Source organism: Pinus tabuliformis, chromosome 1_1, assembly GCF_031772625.1.
Source record: "Pinus tabuliformis cultivar Carrire ecotype Pingquan chromosome 1_1, CPIR1, whole genome shotgun sequence".
Taxonomy (NCBI): domain Eukaryota; kingdom Viridiplantae; phylum Streptophyta; class Pinopsida; order Pinales; family Pinaceae; genus Pinus; species Pinus tabuliformis.
The window spans coordinates 798,197,821-798,213,059 of record NC_142297.1 but is presented as its reverse complement, the minus strand read 5'-3'; the positions used below and the strand labels follow the sequence as shown (position 1 = coordinate 798,213,059).

Below are 15,239 nucleotides of genomic sequence, written 5' to 3'. Positions count from 1 at the left end.
CCCCTGTGGCCAACTTGTAGATGCATACCTCAACTGGCTCCTCCTCCAAAATGGCCAACTCTGGGATCATTCGGCATGCCTCCCCAACGACCTGCATAATCCTCTTTCTCTGATTGGTCGCCTCGGTCTCAGCAGCAATGGCAAAATTTCTCTTTAGGGCCATCTATTCGTTGATTACCTAGAGTGTGTGGTGCTCTCAGACCCTCAGTTCTGCAATTAATCCATCCTGCAAGAGGTGGAGTGCTTCACGCGGAAGCATTGCCAGGTTCAACCCAACTCCCTTCATGGCGCTAATAGTGGGTCTGTCAACCACATTTTTTCTGGTCAGTGCTCCATATGGTAGCACTATTGCACTAGAAGCGTTCATGTGCAGCATATCAACAACCTCTGATGTGTCGATAGCCAAGCTGGTAGACACCGTCCCAGCTTGTGACATGCGGGTTTGTAACTCCTGCAACCCGGTGTAGATGGCCCCTAGGATGATCTATTGTTGTTGTTCAAATTGATTCAGGGCCTCTGAGGTGACATCCCTGACTGTGTCACCGATATCATGTAAGTCACCCTCTGCCAATGTGATAGGGTCCAACGAAGTCTTGGTCGCCTTTGATTTCTTCTTGGACCCTCCTTTCTCTAGCTCTCTTGGGCACTTAATGCAGGCAGATGTCTCTTGAGGTTCCGCGTCGTGTTGTTCTGTTTCCTCCTCTTCTGTCTTAAGTGAAGGTGACCTCACACCTTTGTCAGAGCCACGCTCTGTTTCACCTGTTTGCTTTCCTGCCTATTCCACCTAGGCCTTATTAGTGGCCTCCTATTTCCTCTTCTCGACCAGCTATGCCATCTTTAGCTTAGCCTCCTCCTTCTTCTTCTGTGCGACGGACTTGCACTGCTAAACGCCAAGTCCGTGGTAGTGCGTCATTCCGCCGGCCATTGATCAAGCACCGCATCAATGGCATCATTCATGGCCAGATATGGCAAGTCGTACCACTTCTGTGTAGGGTCTTTATGCACCTTGATGAATACTCAATGGAAATAGGCTTTGAACTCGGCGTAGCCCTACAGGTTGGCGTACACTATGGGCGACAATCGCGGCTTACGATTGATGGCCATCTTGATGTTCATCTCCATCAAGATCTAGAAGATCTTGTTGTCCCAGACTCATTGCACGTCCTTGGTCGCCCACAATGAAGTTTACTTCACTACCTCAGGGAGGTCTAGCATGACCAAAGGGAACTGGCTATCCTTTGGTAGCTCCCACGCTACCAACATAATTGACAACAAGAGGCACGCGTAGTGGAACATCTTGCTGAGCTCTTTTGCTTCATGGAAGTTCTCTAGGAACTCTTCGCTAAGGTAGTCCAACCAGTGGAACTGGACTCCTTTAGCGCACTGATGTGCGAGCACGATGACAGGCGCCAACACCTCATCGGTGCAACACTTCCTCGTTACCTTCCTTGCGAAGATCTGTGTGCTACCTTCATAGCGGGGTCGCAGATGTTGGATATGTCGTACCTGAGTGACTTCTTCACCAGCTTAAATTTCTCCTTCATTGATTTTGCGAGAGCCTGCTCGCCACCCTTTCTGCTAAAGATCATCACTAGATTCTCACCCGTGTATGGTAGGCGTGTTATTCAGTGAATCAACCTATCTGTGATGGGCATCGACTCCTCTAGCCACAGGCACCCATCATGCACCAAGCATAATAGCTGCTTGATGACCAAAACTATCACCGAGGTATGGTTATAATGTGGCACCGAGAGTAGGTTGAGCAACACTGCCTTTTCTTCCCCCTTGAGCCACCTCCACAGCTCCAATGCAGTCATTTACGTATTTGTGTCTATGATGCAGCGTATCAGTTCCTCGATTGCCAAGTATGGGAACTTCTTATGGTCTGCCAAGTCCTATTCTTTAAGTTCTAGTAGCGCCACTTGTGCCAAGCGCAAACCATTGAAAGAAATTTCACCTCGTAGCAAAGGGGTTTGCAGGGGAATCTTATTCTCATCGATGTCCTTTGGTACCTTGGACTTAGGCTTGTGTGGAGGGACATACTTCGACAAAGGAGTAATAGGGTCTGCACCTTAGGCTTTGACCTCCTCCACTTCAGTTCACACATCCTCATCGTCCATCGGGATGTATTCAATATCTTCCTCCTCTCGTTCTAGGTTTATGGCCTTGCATTTCTCCTGTGCAGTGGGCTTTGGTGGGTTTATCCTTGGCGATGCATGCACTGATATGGTAGGCTACTTGTCCTTTATGGTTTCCTTGGTTTGGGCTGGCTTCAGTCTCGTCATTCTTGGTGATTTGGGGACCTCTGCCAATACTTCAACCACTTCCGGAGCAGTTACTTCTGCCTCTCTTTCCATTTCCTGTGTTGGCTCCTCTACTACTTGTTCGGTATTTATGATTTCAGGGGGTGCTGACATAACACTTTCTAACAGTGCTCCCGATGTCTCTGGAAAGTTCACAAATGCAGGAGTCCCTTTTAAAGCCTCGAAGAACTCTCAGTCCATAGGTGTCTCAGTGCTCAAAAACTAAATACTCAAAATGTCAAGTGTTTCTTGCTCGACAACGACTTGTAATTTATAGGGCATTTTGAATTCAAATCCGACCATTCCCCCCAAATTCGGTTCATTAATGCCGCATTGGCGGTAAATTTTCAAGTATCTAAGCCATAAATTTCGTCTTAAATGCGGCCACCTGCTCCATTTGGCCTCACTTCTGTCATCAAATCATGAAAAGTGACTTTAACTGTCACTTTCCAGCCAACCTACACAGTTTTTCCCTCATTAGAGTAGCTCCCTCCTCACTGTCGCGAACCTTGTGACACCTCCTTGCTTCGCACCATCCTCCAATCACGCAGCTCCCCAACCCAAGCAGTGTAGTTTATATTTGCACGCCTCCTTTTAGCTGCCTGGAGCACTAAGACTATGCTACCTTCATCTAATCACATGACAAGACTGTCGGTGTATAGCTTCAAGCGACTGCCATTCACCTTTCCTGGGAAGGGTTCTCCATTTAATTTTACCAGCTATATCACTCCTCCATCGATATTTCCTTAATAACATGGGGCCCTAACTAGTGCATTCAGAATTTTCCTGTAAATTTATCAAATTTACTATCATATAACAAAACCAGGTTATTTACCTTAAATGTGCGTAGCTTAATGTGTCGATCATGACATGCCTTTTCACGCTGCTTTTGGACCTATTGGTGAAATCCAACTAAATATCTCTCTTCCTCAAGCTCATCTAGTTGTGTGAGTCTCTGTTCCAAGGCTCCACGATCCGTCATACCTGTGAGTGCTGCTATGTGTAGACTAGGTAAAATATATTCCATAGGCATTACCGCTTCAACCACATAGACGAGCCTAAAGAGGGTTTGTCCAGTCAACTTTTTGCATGTCATTCGATGAGCCCATAATACTGTAGGTATGTGTAGGTCCCAATCACTTCGTTGAGCTTTGCAAACCTTGGTCAGCATGTTTTTGAGCACCTTATTGAATGCTTCCACCGTCCCATTAGCCTGTGAGTGATAAGGTGTTCTCTTCTGATGATATACCTGAAATTCCTCCGTCAGCGTGCTGATTGTTTCATTCAAGAACTACGTACCACGATCACTCACCAAGATCTTTGGGTATTCAAATCATGTTAGTACAAGCTCAAAGAGGAACTTTGTAATGATCGCATCTGTGTAGTCCTTCATACATTGTGCCTCTGCCCAACGAGTCAAATACTCCATCACGGTGATAATGTACCTTGCTCCTGTATTTCCTTGGGGCTGAATGGGTCCCAAAAAATATATTACCCACTTCTCAAAGGATTGAAACTTCATCTCTGGATTCAAAGGCATCTCATCCCTTCGTAATGGCCTGCCAGTCCTTTGACACACATCACATGCCTTGCAATACACTTTTGAGTCCTGATCGAGGGTTAGCCACCACAACCCTACACGTAGAATCTTCTGTGCAGTTTCTTTTCCTGCATAATGTCCTCCTGCGGCACCCCCATGAGCGTCTGCAAGGATGTTGCTTCTTTCAAAATCGGGTACATACCATTGCAATATCTCATCAGACCCCATTTTGTACTGATGCCCAAGAATGATAGAGAAATTTGTCGCGCACACTACTAATTACTTCTTCTGATAGACAATGTATCCTTCTGGTGTAGTACCTATCGTTAGGAAATGTATTATATCCTCAAAATGGCCATCCACAACACGCACTGCAAATAGTTGCGTGTCAGGCAATTTTTGTTCCAAGTTGGTGGGGTCTTCCCTTATTTCGATGCACAATAGATGGTTTGGTCACGCGTTCAGTCATCTAGGCTTTATAATAACTTCAAAATCATATTCCTATAATAATAAGAGCCACTTGCAGATTCTCCCCCACAACACAGGCTTATTTACCAGGTGCTTCAGTGCGAAGTGATCCATATACATCTTAAAATGGCCTCTCAGCAAGTAATGCCTAAACTTCTGGAGCATATACACCATAGCTAGCCCTTCGCGCTCAGTGGTGGAATAGTTCTTCTCCGCTTTGGATAATCTTCAGCTTGTGAACGCGATAGGATGGTCCAAGCGTTGGCCTCTAGCCTATGTTAGTATCGCTCCCAATGCTATGCATGATGCGTCGACATGTACATGAAACTCCTTCTTCCAATCTGGGAAGACTAGAATTGGCGTGGTGACCATCGTTTCTTTCAATATATCCAAGCTCTTCTTAATATCTTCGTTCCAACAAAAAGTGACATCCTTCTTCAACAATTTTGCCATAGGCGCGGTGATCTGGGCATAACCTTTGATAAACTTTCTATAATATCCCTTATGTCCCAGGGTAGCGCACAACTGCTTCACACTTTTTGGTGCTTCCAAGCTCAATATCACTGCTATATTAGCGGGATTTACCATCATTCCCTATCTGCAAATGACATGGCCCAATAGGTTCCCAAAAGGAACACAAAACAAACATTTCTTGAGATTGAGCGCAATCTGGTATCTTCGACAGGTATCCAACATCAAGCACAAGCTTGCTACATGGCATTTAACCAGCCCAAACACAAACCAGTCGTCAAAATATACCCCCAGGAACTTATGAATAAATTCCTTGAATGCAACCACAACTAAACGCGAGAAGATCTCAGGTGCATTCTTCAATCCAAATGGCACTACAATGTACTGAAAATAACCCCACTCAGTCATGAAGGTCGTTTTTCTCCTATCCTTCGACGTGATTTTGATCTGGGGGTACGCAGAGAAGCCATCAGTGAAGGAATATGCTTCTTGGCCACCTACGTTGTCCAACATTTCATCAGTGAATGAAGTCGAGAAAGGATCATGTACACAAGCGTCATTCAACTTTCTGAGATCCATGCATATCCTTACTTCATTCTTCTGCTTTTTCTCCTATACCACCATTGAGCTTACCCAGTCAGATTCTTCCACAGGCTTAGTGATGCCTGTTGTGAGCATCTTGTTGAGCTCTAAGCGGACCTTCTCTTTATATTTTGGATTGAGACGGTAAGGTCTTTGCTTAATCGATTTCATGTCGGGCTTCAATGCAATCTTCATCATTCCTAGGTCCTCGATTACCCCCTTCAGATACGTAAACTTGTTAGGGAATAAATCCTGGTATTCGCAGAGCAATTCAGCGACCTTATCCACCATCGCATCATCCCAGTATTATCCAATCTTCGCGAATTTAGGTTCTGCCTCCATACCAATGTTTACTTGTTTCATTTTCAACAGAACGGTTGTATCAAGGATCTCAATCTCCAGTCCTTTAATCTCGTGGTGACCTTCTGTTTCTGGAATGATAATCTTCTATGGATCCTCATGTTCTTCTTCGGTGGTCACGTTATAACATTCTAGCACGTGAATTGGCTGAGTAGCCCACTTATGCTGATTCAGGTCCAAAGGATCCTGTGGTATCCAAAAGATAGCTTCTTTCACTTCTTGTAGTGCCTCATCAATGTATTCAAACCCATCTTTAATACTCAATATCATTACAAAGCCCTCACGCAGAATATCCCATTCACCTGTACCATGGCAGAGCTCCATTTTTACATACCAATTCATCGAGACAACATCCAGGGTGTGACTGAACAACTGCACCCATTCAGGTTGGGGCTTTTATCCATAACCCTGGGTCCATTTGGCCAAATGCATGCATGAATCATCCTGTCCATCATACTTGTCTATCATTCACATCTTAGACTTCCCAAATCATGTTCTCATCATCCTCCTACATTCATGCCAATCATCAAAGCTCCCCTTATGCATACCCTAGCATCTTGTGGGCGTAGCGCAGAGTACCCAGTCCAACGCCTAGAACCACTGCGTTTCTGGTACCTCCCTTTCAAAAGCATCCAAAAAGATATCTACCTCATTCAGGCCATCATAAATAGGCATATTTCTTACATCTGAGGACACAGTGTAGCGATCGAGTCAACATGTTGCAGCTTAGTGTAGTTACTTCATGTAACCGATTCTGCCAGTGTTCTGACTCTTCATCGGAGTTCGAAGTATAGGAACTCTCACGATCCAATGTAATTCATCCATCCATAGTGGGATTCACCCAATCTTGATCTCGCCTTGTTATCTTATAGATACAATCCAGATCGTCATCACTCTCATAATTGCAGACTGGTTCCGTATAGCACGATCTTTCAGCAAGATCTAGGGGTACTATTACGCATAGCGATTTCTTCTCAAATATCATCTTTTGCTTCTTTAGGTTGATAACCCTGTTCATATTAGTAGCTCAATCAATTCCCAGGAGCATAGCATAGCGGTTGTTATCATCCACTATCTCTATTACTTCAAAATCAGCCACCACGCTCGCACCTTCAATATCCACAGTCACCCCCTGCAGCCGCCCCATGGGGATGATCTTCTATTGATTTTCCATCCTTAGTTGAATCAGATACCATTGCAACGCGGGTCTCCCCATTCGTTCCCAAGTCTGCTTTGGTACAATGTTAGCCTTTGATCCCAGGTCCAAAATAACCTGGTCCATTTCATACTCTCCTCCTGTCTCATCCTTGTTTTATGCTTGCCAAACTTTCATACTATGCGCCACTCACTTAGAGCGGTTCCAACGCATCTATTGATGAGCTCTTTTAACCCTTTCACAGCCTTACTATCGCATAGTAACTTTGTACAAGTCTCGAGGAAAGTTGTGAGCATAGAGGGGTCCATCTCCTGATCAGGCTTATCCTTGCTTCCTGAGGTGGAGGCCTCAGCGTAGCTCTTCTTAGCCTCCATGAAGGTTTCACATCCATGCTCCAAATCAAACTCAACCTCCTTTGTCAGAACTTTGTAGACCCATGTATTGTCTTCTAGTTCTTTCCCCTTGTCATCCCCTGTCGCGATTCCACTCCTAAGCACTATATTTACATTTGGATCCTCTTTGCGTAGCTCAGACCTCATAATCTACAGGTTCTAAATCAACGGAGGTGGTAGCCCTTTTGTCTTGTATCCTAGCTCCCAACATATGACAATCTTCCATTTCATGATTAAACAACGTGCAATACTTGCACGACGGGTGGGTTGGAGTAGTGCAATCATGGGCATAGTGTCTTGGTCCTCCGCAATTGTAGTAGATCAATTGTCCCTGACCTCTACCAGGTTCTCCTCCACCTCGGCGTCGTCCATGCCCATGAAATCCTATTCATGTCATCCCTGCACTCTGGTTTAGGTGCTGCGTTTCTGCCTGAATCCTATAGGTGGGAGTTCTATCCATCATCAATTCATAACTCCTACAATTACACTCATCATGCCCTACTGACCTACAAAAGTTGCAAAAATTATAGCTGTTGCGGGGTCTGTACAAACTTCTGCAACGAATGACAGTTATCCGTGACATGTTTTCCTGCTACTTGACATATAGCACACCATAGTGCAGGCCTCACGCTCAGTCCTGCTTGAGCTTCTGGCCTCAAAGGCATCGGTCCTCCTCTTGTATTATAGTTCGCAAATACCAGGCAATGATCCTTGTCATGCCCCTGACTCTTGCATTTCAAGCACCATAACTCTTCATGCACCTCAGGTCAAACTGTTCTGTCTTGCTTCAGACTTTGCATCTCAAGGCACAGATTCTTCAACTATGCATGGATCTGTTGAACCCATAGATTTTGATCTTGCATCGGTGTTTCATGTAGTCTCATTGCAATCTCCAAGGCCTCCTCCTGAGTTGTTATCTTTTTTTGTGACAATGCAACCCTTAAGTGTGGTGGTAGCGAAGCCAGAAACCACTCGTGATGTTGTCCGTCTATCAAATTCATGTTGGCTTCACAGATTGTACGCTTCAACCTCTGATCTAGTTCCCAAGTGTTTTAGGAAGTTTTAGTGTCTACGGATAAATGCTTAAACCCCTAGACTAGTAGCTAAGTCTAGAACAACAGTGCAAAGGATTCTCTACTTTATCCATGGAAAATTTTAAGAACCCCCCCTAAATTTACATGTATACTAAATGGGTGAATCTCCATGGTATATAGGAAAAATGGAAGGCGATTTTATCAATAATATGATATGTATATATAATTTTTTGGTGAACCTCTCACTAGGCATGGCCAATATTTTACTCAATTATAAAATCTTGTGTTTATTAAATACACAAATGAAATCATTTCATTTCTTTGAAATATCTTTTGAAATCAAAATTACCCAAATTATTTATTGATAACCTAGTGGGTGTAGGATAAAATTCACCATTGCCATTCACAGAGAGCATGAGAAAAAACCTAATACTATATATAAAACAAAGAAAAAATCAAATTCATCACTTCTAGGGACCTCGTAACCACCCTACCAATGCACAAGTATATTTCTATTTGCAATTAGAAAAATTACCCAAATTACAATTTGTTTACTCCAGCATATGTTGGAAAGTTATAGAAGGATGACTAGTGCAATCAATCCATTCCTTTTAGCCCTGGATTTGTTTCAGCTTAAAACATAAGTATTTGTTTCAGTTTAAAACAGAAGTATACAAATATACGTGTTCAATGTCTATGCTTTAACCATTCACCTTAAGATGTTTTTACAATATAATTTCCTAAGTCTATTTAATATCTTCATTATCATAAAAACCAACCTATATCCATCTTAACTCCACATCTACCACTCTTAGGGGGATGAAATATATTTATCCCTCTGAGCACTTGGTAGACCCAGAATTAAGATGGATCTAAGATGATAGAATTTCCCCTTTAAATAGTCTATGTTCACATGAATACCATGGTATTACCATGGGTCAATACCATGGGTTATCATAAACCTGGAGCTTAAAAATTACTATAAATAATTTATAAAAATTAATAGTTGATTTTTATTTTAACCAAGCTAAAATGTTTAACCTACATTAAATTACAACATCCATTTTTTCTCTTGATCGGATCAAATATTTTTCACTCTATGCTAGTTTGCATATCATGATATTTGATACCTCTCAGGGGTTAGTAGATCCAGAGTAAAATTGATCTATGCTGGTTTAATTCCCCCATTTAAATAGGCTACATTCCAGGTGAATATCATGGGTCAATACCATGTGCCATTTTGGTGAATACCATGGGTCAATACCATTTGCCATTTTTATTTTTATTAATACTAATATTAGGGTTAATAACGTTTTTTTGCATGGTATTAATAACAATCTAGTCCATGGTATTTGTCCCATAGTATTTTTCCCATAGGTTTCACCTAAATATAACACATTTTTTGAGTGTTCATAAATATAAGGTGACTTATGGAGTAAATGTAAAAAAATATTTTATTTGTTTACCATACCTCTCGTTTATTTATATTTTTATTAATTTACCATACCTCTTTTACAAATATGGTATTTCGCCCATAGGATTCACTTCAATAATAAATAGAATGAGGGCTATGGACTAAATATAAAAAGAGGTTTTATTTATAAATATGGTATTTGGGCCTTTGGCCCATAGGATTCACTTAAATAAAACCTATTCTTGAAAATGGGCGAATGGAAGGTTGTAACTTCTAATTTCAAGGGCTAAATTTACCTTTTTTACCCTCTCGCTTAAAATAAGGTGGGCTATTTGAGGTGATTTGTAAAAATGTACTATGATACAAAATATTCACTCACTAAAAATTTCAAACTCCTTAATTTCGCCAAAGGGCGAACATTCGCCCCTAAATTTTTTTATGACTTTATCTATAACCAATAGATTAAATAAGATAGTAAAGAAGCCTTCTTGAAGCTTTCGCTTACTCCTTATCTCCCTTAACCAATTCTGTCGCTCCTTTCTGTACTTAATCCGCTTGAAAAGTACCTGCACGCAGACAGAAGACAAAAACTAATCAAAGCATATGATAATGATCTATTGATTAAACATAAAATGGAATCAAGTAGATAAACCACATATGAAAGCATCAATGAACAATACAAACATATGGAAAAAGATTTGAACACTTTATTAGTAAAAGGAAGAGTTACAACCCAATTTGCTTTATTCAATGCCATTCCTCTAGTTTAATCCCATCCTCTCCTCATAAAAAGAAAGACATTTTAACATCATTAACAATACTTGAAACCAACTCAAGTCTAATACTAACAACATCTCCCTATATTTCAATGATTTCAAGCCCATGATCACATAGATGAGTGGTCATTTTATAGGTGAATGAAGGAAGTTATGCCATAAATGGTGACAATGAATGCCCTCCCAAACTTAGGATTTAGTTCCATGGAGGAAGGGATAAAGGGATTGATGTTCCTTAACTTCCTCCCTCATCCAATTTCGAGCCCAAAGGAGTGGATAGCCTTGGGAAACTTCTAGAAGCATCCTATGGATAAGAATATTCCAAACCCCAATGCATATTTCGCTCAAATTCACCCAGCGCAGGCCAAAGAGGGCTCAAGTGCATTGCAATGCACCCTGGCAGTGTATTGGGTTGCACTGTAGTGCACCCTGATAAAGGCTTGCCTGCACTAATCTTCTTAGAGATAGTTTTTGGATGATTTCAATCATGGAATCTCTTGGGAAGGAGGCATTCTGATGGTTGACTTCATTAGGGCATGTAACAACTAAATTAGGGTTTGATGGGCCCTAATAGTACTGATCTGTAAGTCGGGGTTGATGTGCCCAAATGGATCTGTAACACCAAGGCATCTTACCTAGTTGCATCATGATCTCCTTGAATCCCACAATCGACTATGCCTCAGATTTAGGCCTATTGAACTCTCTATTCAGCTTTTCTGGATGTATAACACTCCAACATTCGGGTTATCATTAAAGTACTTGATATACGAGGTTAGCGCGTGATCTTACAGAGCACTAATCAATGCCACCTTCTTTATATGATCATCTGTAACACCTTGAGATTCCCATACAGCTTTCACAATGAACCAGAATTAGTCTGGGTCCTCATTTCCCAAGCCTTTGAACAAAGGCAGCTTCACTGAATTTGCCATACTGAACTTCGGTGGAGGTGGAGGTGGTACGGGTGAATTTAGAGGTGATTGTGGTGAGGTTGGAGGTGGTGTGGGTGGAGGTGATATTCGCGGGAATCTTTTTCTTATTAACTAAATAGAACTTTGTGAAGAAACCTTAGCTATCCCTTCCTCGTCACCTCGCAGAGGTGAAATCAATGGACTATATTCAAGACCCTTTTTCCCTTCGTTCCTGTAAGTTTTTCCGCTTCGCGTAGTTCTGAACATCAAGGTAGCTGCATAACACGTTTTTCACACAATAGCATTTGAATCCAAGTATTCAAAGATTTCACGTACTTAACTCGCGGTCCTTTGAAAGAGCACCACTTTGCCTCGATGTAGCTGACCGAGGTGTCGACTGCGAATTTAGTCACAAACCCTCCGATGATATGATCGAGCCAATGATCGACAATGTGAGCGATCTTGTCCTCAGAAGCTTCCAATTTCTGTACTAGCTTCCGGGTTCAAACAATAGGATCGTCAAGTTTCCACCTTCCTTGGCTATCTACTAGCTTCACGATCTACTCGTACAACTCAATTTGGAAGGAGTAGAAAAAGATCTCATGGATCTTTGTATATAGGTATCTGTCCAACCATTGTTCCTTTGTCAGTCATGGGTCTCTTTTCTCCCGTGCTGTGAATTTGTGGATCTTTCTATCCAACCAGTCTCTGATCTCCTTCTTAGTTGGATTTTAGTGATACAATATCACACCTCTCTTATGCAGATTTCAGTCCCGACAATAGAGCCATTTGTTGGATTGAGGGGGCTTGACCTAGGTTCAATTTTATTTAGCCAAATAAATCCCTACACTACTGGCCCTTTCAGCATTAGCCGTTAGGTCCCTATACTACTAGTGTAACCCCTTATTGTATTGGTACAACCCCTTTATTATATTGTTGTGTCCATGTAGTCCCCATATTGTTATTATTATGCCGCATAGAAGCCCACTATTATTATTACTCTGCCCTTACATTATTATTTTTATGTCGGCTCTGATTATATTATGACCCCTTAGACTCCCATATATAGAAAGGAGGTCTTGTCATTTGTATCATCCAAGAATTGTTCATTTGTGTAATGTAAAGGAGGTTTCCCCCTCGAAGAGGCTTATTTCTAAGGCATTCATCTATCTTTTCTATCTTTTTGTGAGTTGGTTTCATAACATTTGGTATCAGATCTTTAGGATTCTATGGTTTCGCTACTCCAAACAAGTCATCGTGGAATTTTCACTATAGCTCTTTTTTTGCGACATTTCAGAAGCTGCTCCAAACAATTCATCGTGGAATTTTCACTATAACTCTTTTTCTGCGAAATTTCAGAAGCTAAAAGAAAAACCCATTTGAAAATAAATCACGTTGAACCCCGAGTTTGAATTTCAGATCTTGCTGTGATAAATTTTCGGAGATATGATCTGAGGAAGTTAGGGTTTTTGCAAGCTCAAGAATTTCATCTAAAATAGGTCATCGTGGAATTTTCGCTATAACTCTTTTGCTACAAAGTCTTAGAAGCTAAAATAAAAACCCATTTTAGAAGAAATTGGTTTGAACCTCGGCTCCGAATTTCAGATCTTGTCCCGCTATATTTTTAGAGATATAATATGAGGAAGTTAGGGTTTTTGCAGACCCCTGAATTACATTCTAAACAGGTGACCGTGGGAAAATTGTCATAACTTTCACTTTGAGCATTAGATGGAATTTTTGTAAGAAGTTACAGATAGAGGACAGAATTTAGCTTTTCGGATATCATTTTCAGAACCTAAGGTTGAAACAGGGACCCACGGCACATCATACAATTTTTCTCTACTGAACTAGACTATACTCAGGTCATCATGGGAGATTTGGCATAACTCTTTGTTGGAGAATCCAATCTTGATCATACTTGCGGGGTTAGAAATAGGACTCAGAGGGGTACTACGAGAGACAATTTCAGAACTTTGAGATTTTAAAGTACAGAGTTACACTCATTTCAAGATCGAGCTCCTGAAATCAAGAAAAGGCAATATGAGGAAGCTTGATGGAAAGGATCCAGTAAATTGGATACTACAGATGGAACAATATTTTGATCTACATGGTGTACCACTATTACAAAAGGTATGTATTGCATCTTCATATTTATAACCGGATCAATTTTTATGGTATAAAGGGCTTTTTTCTGGTAAACAACTTGTTACGTGGTCAATTTTCACAGAGGAAATGATAACACATTATGAGGATACAAAGAGCAACACCTTCTCTAGAGAAACACCACAACAATTGGAAGAAAAAAGAGAAAAAGGGATTTGTTACAAAGTGAAAGAAAAATTATGGCAACAAGGAAGTCTACCCATCACAACTATAAATATGGAAGTTTTGTTTCTCCTAACCTTCCACAACCTACAAGGGTTACACCACAATAATTGGAAGAAAAAAGAGAAAAAGGGCTTTGCTACAATTGTGATAACAAATACATTAAAGGTCATAAGTGTGCTGAGAAAAAATTATTTTACATTGATTATGGAGAGGAGGAAGAAAAGGATCAAGAAACATCAAAAGAAGAGTATATACACCAAGAACCAACCCCAGAGAAAGAAGAAATGAATCCAACCATATCTTGTAAAGCATTGGAAAGAATTACCACTCCTAAAACTCTCAAGATAGAAGGACATATCAAGAAGAAAAAGGTTCAAGAAGTGAAAGATCACATCGATAAATAAGAAATGAATTCAGCCATATCTTGTTATGCATTGGACGGAATTAGCACTCCTCAAACTATCAATATAGAAGGACATATCAAGAAGAAGAATGTTCAAGAATTAAAAGATCACATCGAGTCTCAAGAAATCAATCCGACCATATCTTGTAATGCATGAAATTACCACTCCTCAAACTATCAAGATAGAAGGACATATCAAGAAGAAAAAGGTAAGAGTGTTGATTGATTCGGGCAGTACCCATAAATTTATTGATTGTAAGATAGCCAAGGAATTGAATTGCTTCCTATATCCAACATCGGAGTGTCAAGTGATGGTTGAAAGTGGAGGAACCATAAATTGCTCTAGAAAGTGCCATAATATCAAGCTATCCATGGGATAATATGTATTGAATAGCGCAATGCTTTCCATTCCAATGGGTGACGCTAATGTTTTACTAGGCGTCCAATGGCTACAATCTTTGGGTACGATAGCTTTTAATTTTTAAGAACTTTTCTTGAAATTTTTTTGGGAAGGAAAGGAAGTTGAATTGAGGGGTATCGAAGGAAAACCTGGAAAGATAATCAACTCTAACAGCATGACTAAGCTTCTAAGTAAAGAACAATGGGGTATAATTGCACAATTATGTTCACTAGAGGATCCCACATAAAAATCATGTATTTCTCAAGATCTCCAAAGTGTTTTGGACAATCATTCCAAGTTATTTGAGACTCCCAAAGGCCTCCCACCTATTCGTGATCATGATCATGCTATTCATTTGATTCCATGAAGTTTTCATCCAAACCTCAGGCTTTACATATATCCATATGCCCAAAGGAGTGGGAACTCATTCAAAAGTTGCAGAAGATCCCCATTCAAACAGTATTGCGAGAACTTGACAAGGAAGGAAAAATCAGATTGGAACCTGAAGCAGTCACATAACCGAGAAATCGAAAGCTACGAAATATATCAATTTCAGAGTATCTCATCAAGTGGAAGAACTTACCCGCTGAAGATTCCACATGGGAGGACAAGAATTTATACAGAAGCATAAAGAACTACTCAAGTGTTGAGAACAACACTTTTTGAAGGAGAGGGGCCTGTTAGGTCCCTATACTGCTAGT

The 15,239-nt window shown here is 40.9% G+C and overlaps 1 pseudogene; it reads left to right on the top strand.

The window, feature by feature from the left end:
* Positions 1–284: 284 nt before the first annotated feature.
* The window catches only part of LOC149216412 (cytochrome P450 750A1 pseudogene), a 101,340-nt pseudogene continuing 86,385 nt past the window's right edge, over positions 285–15,239 (top strand).